This window comes from Atta cephalotes (genome assembly GCF_000143395.1).
Source record: "Atta cephalotes unplaced genomic scaffold scaffold00003, whole genome shotgun sequence".
Classification (NCBI taxonomy): domain Eukaryota; kingdom Metazoa; phylum Arthropoda; class Insecta; order Hymenoptera; family Formicidae; genus Atta; species Atta cephalotes.
Window position 1 is genome coordinate 8500602 of NW_012130067.1, and position 9355 is coordinate 8509956.

The following is a 9355-nucleotide window of genomic DNA, read 5'->3' on the forward strand; positions in this document are numbered from 1 at the left end:
CTTACATAACGCATAAAACATGAAGCATAAGAACTAATCAACTAATTAGAATCCTTTATTTCATGGAAAGGAAGGAAATAAAGGACTTTGATTGGTTTATTTTCTTACGCATAACGCATAACACATAAGAAATCTAATCAATCAGAATTCTTTATTTCTGGAAAGGAAGGAAACGAAAGACTCTGATTGGTTCATTTTCTTGTGCATTACATGTTATGCGTTATGTAAGAATCTGTGCTCCTCGTTTTACACTCAAAGATAAAACATTCACATCGCAACATTCAGATTGCAGTGAGACGAAACACGTCCACTACAATCGAATCAAGGTGGAAAGAATATAAGGTGAAATATTCATCGCCTGTGGATGCTCAGTAGGAGAGAGAATTTGGGTAACATTTAATTGGTTGTTCCAGTAATTGGTAACCAGCGCTATTACACAGGAAAAAGTGCATATATTGGGGAACATTTATTTAATTGGTTATTCCCAGATTGCTATCGTCATTATTGCGCAATGTTTTACTTATATTCTTTCTATCATGAATCGAACGATCTCTCGAGATTGAGGACCATATCTTTGTCATTATTTTTGTCATTATATTTTCTAACTAAGTTAATAAATACCAATGTATTATTTCGTTTCCATGTAATTTCTTCAAATATTAATAATATTAAATTGTCAGCAGAGGCATAAGCTTTAAATATCTTATATATTAATTAAAATTATAAATGATTGGCATAGAAACGAAACTATTATTACAAGTAATATTTTTGATTTGCATCGGTATAAATCAATGAGAAATCAAAGCCTAAAATCAGAGTTATGTATTGCTAACTGAAAATTAAGGATCAAAATATGATGTCATCCCAAATGCAAAATTTAACTGCAACATCACATAGAGGTACATAGGCGTGAAATAATAATAAATATTATATCTCCACGAATACAAATTCAATTTGTCTTATTTCCCTATCTAATGAAATATAACTATCAACATTATTTTGTTATTTACTCGTAATAATAAATAAACAACGATATAACATTCATATAACACATTACATAACAAATGTTTTATATAAATGTTTTATAATAATAGTTGTATTGATGTTATATTTGAATTACACGGGATATTTTTAAGAAGGTTTTATATATCGCACGCCGTTTTTGTAATCGCCGATTAACTTATTCCGATGTCTTCGATATTTTCGATAGTTTCGATCATGGTGAAAATTTCGACCACTCTTACGTCTTCATCACTCGATCTGTCGATCTACTTCCAATTTGGGCACGAAGGAGAGTAAATTCTTAATTGAGGTAATCCTTTAATTTTTAAGTAAATATTGAAATTAGTATTGCTAAACAGAAAACATTAACCTATTACATACACACACACACACACACACACACACACACACACACACACACACATATTTATTTATTATCTATTTTAATAATCTAAATAATGTATCTGTATCAGAATGAATCTGCCTACAACTTTAAGCCTTTACTTTTGATTATGAAAATCACATAGCATATAAATATAAAGCGTTATTAATTGCTTTTCATTTATATACAAGTGAAACTACTGAGTTTGAAGCTAACAAAGATATTTTCTAGGATTAGTATGTGCAAAAAGCAAATTAGGTTAGGTTTGTTTAAGGCAACAAATACATAGCAGTATAATAATTAATAACATTACAGTAGTATAACAACGCAGTTACATTGCTGTTGTAGATTTGATATATAATTATATAACGGTCATATCAACATTTTTGTAACATGTTATGTTACTTCCCCTATTTATCAGATTAATAGATAACCTGATTTCTTCCCCCGCAGTATCCAATTCGTAATTCAGGGATTCTTGTCTCCGATTATATTAATCGTCGCGTAGGGGCATTCCACAGAGTTCTATCCTTAGCTCGACGCTTTTTAATGTATACCTTAAAGAAATTAACAAATTGCTAGACCCGGGCACATCATTACTTCAATTCGCTGACAATATTGTCATATTTGTTTCAAATTCCAGTGGAATCGCCCAGCACTAGGTTAAACATTCTCTCAATAATATTCAATCTTTGAGATCTCGAGATTTCTCCTAATAAAACTTAAATGATGATCTTCATAAAAAAGAGGAATCCATCTCAGGTTAATCTTTCTGTAAAACTGGAGGAGCATAATATTCTTCCCTCCCTCTCGATGAGATTCCTAGGTCTCATTCCTTGTTCTCGATCCTAAACTTTTAAAGAAATGCATGGAATATGTAACGTGCAAAGGGAAATGTCTAATCTCTTTTTTATCTGCGCTTAGGAGTATGTGGTCAGGGATACACCAATTTTCTTCTTTCCATCTATAGATCCATGATATGAGCTTCCTTTGAATATGTCTCTCTCATTTTTGTCCTCAATAATAAAGCCCTATTAAACTCCAACAAGTTCAAAATCTAATCCTATACCTTGTTTACGGGTATCGCAACTTCACTCTAATTATCACATCGAAATAATTAATAGCACATCGAAACCCCTTCTCAAACAGAGATTTGAATATTTAGCCGTCAAATACTTTCTTAAGATCATCTCGATTCAGGACCACCCAGTAGTGGCTGAACTTCTGGATCTTTGCGAGTTATAAAAACATCTCGATCCCTTGATGGAAAAAAATCGTTGAAATTGTTGGATTCAACAATAAAATTGTTGAAATAAGAAAATAACTGAAATATTGTTGAAATTTTTTATTGAATAATATTTTTAATATTGAAATAGTATGAATTTTAACAATAATTAATGAAAATTAATAAAAATTAATGAAAAATACCGAAAACTAATGAAAAATATTTAATTTTCATACTAATTTATTTGGAGATACAACACTGAATTATATTAAAAATACCATGAATCCTAAAGATAATATTGAAAATGCATGAAAAAAAAATAAAAAATAATGCAAGACATGTAATATTTCTACAATTTATTATTATACACTGAAATATTATGAATGTTGATGAAAATTAATAAAAATATCTGAAAAATAATAAAATGAGAACGAAATACACAATATTTTTATAGATTTGTCAATGAAAATTACCGCAAACGGAAATAGAATAATTAAAATGTTGAAATTAGTAGTTGAAAGATAGTAATGAAATTTGCTGAAATATGATAAAATTTGCTAAACTATAATAAATTTGCTGAAATATTGTAACGAAAAGCTTTGAATTCGTATAATAGTTAAAAAATTGTTAAAATATTCTATTAATATAATATATTAATTATGAAAGCAAAGAAATATTAAAGTACTATTTTATTTATTTAATTTCTTTCTATAAAAAGAAATTAAATTACATATAAATGGATAAATACTGATTGTTGAGTTTAAAAATGTGTAACAAATTAATATGCATATGTAAAAAGGTAAAAAAATGTTTATGAAAATGTATATGAAAATGATATGAAATATAAATGATTTTTTAAATTTCTTAAAGTGTATTAAATCGTTAATTTTTTTCTAATTTTAAAATTGCGATTTGGACCTTCATTATCATTTACTTACAACTAATACTGCATTTTTATAAAACATACTGAATTTTAATGAATTTTGCTGAATGATTCGCCATTACAATCCTCATGTTTAATGATTTTCACTATAATGATTCAGATTGAATTGCTAATGAAATTTTAATGAAATAATACTGAAATAGATCAATTGAGAAAATTTTGATAATTCTTCAGAATAACTACCTCATCTTCGATTTCGATAAAATTAGGATCATTCAATGTATTTTTTTGCGTAAAATGAAAGACTCTGGTAGAAAAAAATCTGGAAACTGCTCTGCGAAGCGAGATATTGAGTGTTAAAATTGACTAAAGTGTTACTACGTATATAACACGATCATTAATCTGTCATGTAGACAGTAAGATGTATGAACTAATGCTTATTAATTCGGCGTAGCCGCCCCGAAACAAAAAACAAATAACATATCCTATCCGTTTGGGACCTAATCGCCTAGAAGTTGCAGAAGGCCATGTCCTTGGAATATTTAATCCATTAATCCATGAAGATAGTTGGGTGTGAGAACAGTTTTTAGAGTGATCTTTTTATTGTCTAGATTGTCTGCAATTTCTAGGCAATTAGACCCCAAGTGGGTAGGATATGTTATTTGTTTTTTATTCGGGGCGGCTACGCCACCCCGAACCAATAACACGCACTCTATACATTCTACTATCTACATGACAAATTAATGATCGTGTTACATATATTATTTTTTGTTTGGAGCGACGTATCAAATGCACGATATAAAAAAATAAGCACTACTGTCTGTACACTCCACATGACAGATTTTCTAACCTCAATAGTAGTCAACTTTAACGCTCAATATCTCGTTTCATAGGCCAATTTCGGACTTTTTTCTGCCAGATTTTTTTCATTTTACATAATAATGAGTCTAATTTCATCGAAATTGGAGATGAGGTAGCTATTCTGAAGAATTACCTAAATTTTAATATAAAATTCAGTAAATTTCGGTAATATTTTATCATTTTTTATTAGAATTTCAGTAATATTTAATCATTATTTGTCACAATTCAAGAAAAAATTTCCATCAGAATCCTCGTCATAGACTTCTTCTTCTATATTTGAGTGGCTCAGGTTCCGGTGCAGTCGGATTAACATGGCCAATCTTATACAATACGCCTCCAATCTTCCACAGGAATTCCCCAAAAAAGAAAACAGGACTGCTATGTTGTGAGATCGCCGAAGTCTGAAACAGATGAAGCAAATGCCACGCAATCCTCTCTCCCCTCCCGGGACCTCCCGAAACGCCTCGGAAAGGAACCGGAAAAGGGGAGAAAAAGAGGGAGAGAGTAACCCCGGCAACTGCTGGCGCAGCAAAATTCAATGGCCTTAAAAAAGGAGAGGAGTTTAGATGAGGGATGTTTCAAGACAGAAAAAATGTCCAAAAGGTTTTGAGAGGAGAAGTTCCTAAGATAAGCAGACAAAAGTCTGGATTTGTCTCTAGTGAGCGGACAATTAAAGATGATATGATTGACATCCTGCCTAGGGTCCCCGCACAGGCACGCTGAATCTATCATGAAGACCTATCTATCTAGACCTAGATCTATCTATGAAGACTGTAATTAAGATTACAGTGATTAGATCTCAGTCTGTTGATCCATACTATCTCGCTCCTATTAAAAGGAAGTTTAAAGTATCAAGGTTGCACTAACTCTAATGGGAGGATGGAATAATACGCGCCAATATTCCTTTGCTCTCAAGATAGTTGTTTAAATCTAGCCTTCGCTTGAAAGTCCAGATAGGGAGTTAAAATGAATCCTCTTAGATCCGAGGAACATGAACTTTCTTAGCCGCTTTTTCTTCAGCCACCTCATTTCCCAGAATACCCTTGTACGCGAAATTCAGAAGACAGAACATTCGATATCGCTCTCCTCCAATTGCAGTAAAAATTGTTTGATTCTCTGTATGATATAATTATCATTAACCAGCTTGACCGAGTTAATGGCCTCCACGCTTCGAGAGTCAGAAAAAAATTATGATTTTAAGGTCCGCATCTAGTGCGAGGATTAAAATTTGTAAAATAACTCACGTTTCCGCTATGAATACCGAAGAGTTCGAGGTTAATTTGTATTTAAAGCAGTAATAAGCTCTGGTGAATAGAAGGCCGCGTCATCCTCCGAAATTCTAGATCCGTATAGATTATAAAGCAGAATTGTCAAGTCCCGGAGGTTGTGACTAAATTCCTAAGCGATTTCATAATTAGAACTATCTTTGGCATGTCACAAATTCGCGGAATTCTTTATGGAAGATGAAGGCCGAAAATCGCTTTCAAAGTCGCTGGAAGGGAATAAGATCTATGCATGTGCGCTAATTCGTGTTTGTTAGTGACGTAAAATTTAAAAGAAGGGGATTTCTTGAAAATGAGCGTTCTTTGCTTATCAGGGATCGATTTTGTGATTTTCAAACAAGATGAAAATTACAAAAGTGAGCAAATTTACTAGGTGTTGACCAAAATTATCAGTAAATTATCAGTTCTATTAAATTCGTTCAATTTTGTAATTTTCACTTCGTTTCAAGATACAGAATCGCTTTTCTCTCTCGCTCTTCTCTAATACTCTCTCCAAACGCTTTATATTGTTAATGACCGGATTCTTTTTTGACATGTACTTTAATAGAAATCTTTCGCTCAAGAAATTAAATCTAAGTTCTCTTGCCTCACATAACATTACGTTAATTGGGGTCAATTGTCTGTACCCCAGTGCCACTCTAATGGTCTTGTATTGTAATCTTTTCAATTTAAGGAAGATGGAATTGCCATGCCAAGCAAAAATAGAGGCGTACTCTACGATCCTGAATACTGATCTGTAAATAGAGAGCAAGCATTGGAGATGGGAATACCATATAACTGTGAGCGAGGAAATAATGTTGATAATCACTCGTTCCTTTTGGACAAGATATTTGAAATGAAAATTATCTTTCATTCTGCTATCCAGGATCAATTCCAGAAATCTGACTTGCTCAGTTCTTGGAATGGCCTGTGGTCCTATCATAAGCGAATGATTAGCGATTGGTTTGTTCTTTTTGAATATGAAGATTATCCATTTGGATTTGGAAGGGGAAAGATCCAAGTCGCTAAGGAATATTGCAACATTATCTAAAGTTTTTTGCTTGAAGAGCGCTTCTAAGAGATTGCTATTTGCAACAAAGATATATCATTTGCGTATTGAAGAAATTCAACTTTCTTTATAGCGCATTCCTTGATCCTGCTTAAGGACAGATTAGAATAAAAATCGAGCCCTGAGGAGTGTCTTTATACGTAAAATGTATGTCATTAATTATTCCATCTATGAAGTGTACTGTCCAGTTATAATCAAATTTCCTGATTGGAGCTGGTGTCCCGGCATTTTTAAGTTCGTTAATTACTGCTAAAGGATGTATATTGTCGAACGCTCTGGTGATGTCCAGGAAAGCAGCGACTAGAAATTCCCCGCTGGAAGTAACTCCAAGAATACAATTAATGAATATAACTAAACTATGCATGATCGACTAAGGCGGAATCCCATCTGTTCAAGAAGAAGAAGTGATTGCGATTACTCTACCAGCCAGAGTAATCTCCAGTACACTATTTTCTCAAGTAATTTTAAGATGCATGAGATGGGCCTAACTTCCCGAGTCTCCTGCTTTGGGAATAAAGATAACCAAGGATATCTTCCAGTCATCCGGAATAAATTCCTTAACTAGAAAGCTGTTGAAAAGATTGACTAAGAGCTCTTTGTATTTATATGGCAAATATGCCAGCATTTTATTATTGATTCTATCTAGGCCGGGAGCCGATTTCTTTTTTACAGCGGAAATTGCAAGATCTAAATGCTTGACAGTGATTGGTGAATCAATTTCCTCGAAAACAACACCTGAGTTGCCATCTTCCCTGTTTATTTTCTCTAAACTCATTGAGTTATCTTGAAAGCAGGAAGGCGGGCTTAGCGTCTGAATGGCTTCCTGAACGGACTGTCTCTCTTTAGAGGAATCAGCTGTATAATTTGAAAGCACCAGGCATTTAAAGGCTTTGATCAGTGACCAAATTTCTGAGATCGGAGTTTTGGAATCAAAGGATCCAATAAATTTTCTCCATTCTTTCCTCTTTTTCCTATAAAGAACCTTGGAACATTTCGCTCTCGCCTTTTTAAAATTATAAAAGTTTTCGATTGTAAGAATTTTTTGCTAGATTCGGCCGTCTCTCTGCGTTTGATGATTGCTTCCTGACATTTATCCATCCACCATGGAGGGGTAATTCTTTCGTTTGATACAGGAACAGTGCCCGCATTATGTTCTTAAAAGAAGAGGAGCACGTATCCATTAGATGATTCGCTAGTTGAATGTATACTTCTTTTTCATCAGATGGCAAACATATGAATCGGTCAGGATGTCCTGGAAATCAGCTCTTTAGTATTAAGATTAATCTTATAGGCGTACAACGTTGACGCAAGACCAAATTGATGCCAATTTTGAACATAATGGGATAGTGGTCGCCGCAGGTGTCTTCCGCACCTCACAGGGAAGCCATATTAACGGTGGCTATAGTCAAGTCTACAATTGACAAGCCAGAGTTAGGTGGGAGAATCTGTGAAAATGCTGATCATTAAGAATGCAAGCATAGTGATTTTCTATGCTCTTGATGCTAGAACCAGTCTGTCGGCGCGATGTGTTTGAGCAGCCCCATTGGGAGTGATGGGGATTGTAATCCCCAACAAAAATGCAGTTATCTTTTGAGTCTCCAACCTCACAGAATTGAATAGGAGTGAATTGAGGAGTATTGCAATTCGGATAACGATAAATGTTGATAATTGTGAATTTCTCGTTGTCTGAAGATATCACCAGCATTTCGACCGAATCATCCTTCCAATTTGGTAGGTTAACAGTATTGAAAACGATATGATGCAGATTCCTCTCATACCTGGATTAGTTACGTCTGCTCTCACGACATAGAATTCTCCGCATAGAGAAAATATAGAGAAGAGAGGAGCGATTCTTGGATGCAAATAATGTCAATTCTTGCAGATTGACTGCAGTTTATTTCTATAGTTTACTTCTATAGTTTACTTCTCCCCGCAACAATTCCATTGAAGGATGCTGAATGAGCGAGGAATTCTATTGTTATTACTGAATTTAGTTTCTGAAGTTCCAGTGATCCAAGTTAAAAGAGTTGTTAGGTCCAGTGCCGGCGAATAAGTTAATGAGGAAATCAAGATTGAGATTAGAATTTCTGATAAAATTAGCAAACCTTGATAATATTGCGATTATTGGATCAATGAGTGCTGATAGCTGCTGATTGTTGAACAGATCCTTGAAGTTGGATAAGAGTGTTAATATCTGCTTAAAAACGCTATTAAAAGTTCTCATTAGAAGGACAAAATTTTGTCCTTCGAAGGGCGACTATTGAATTCAAAGAGAATTTCGTTATGTTGTTGTGTAATGAAGGTGTTATTTTTTTGAAGCTTGTGTGACGTCTCCAAATGAGCGTTACCGAAAGAGATTCCATATTAACAGTCCTCGGAGGAACAGTTTAGGGAGGGAACGCCTCGACGAAAACGCATTTGCTGCTTCCATATAATTTGGCATAGTATGTTATCCTAATATCCCCAGGATCTTCAGAATTCAGGTTAGAAAATCTATTGAAAATAATTATCTTTGTAGGACGGGTGCTGAAAATTATTAGAGATGTAAGAAAAATTACAAGGATTCATAGAGAGGATTATNNANNNCNCACACACACACTACTACTACTACTACTACTTACTTACTTACTTACTTACTTACTTACTTACTTACTTACGTTACTTACGTTAC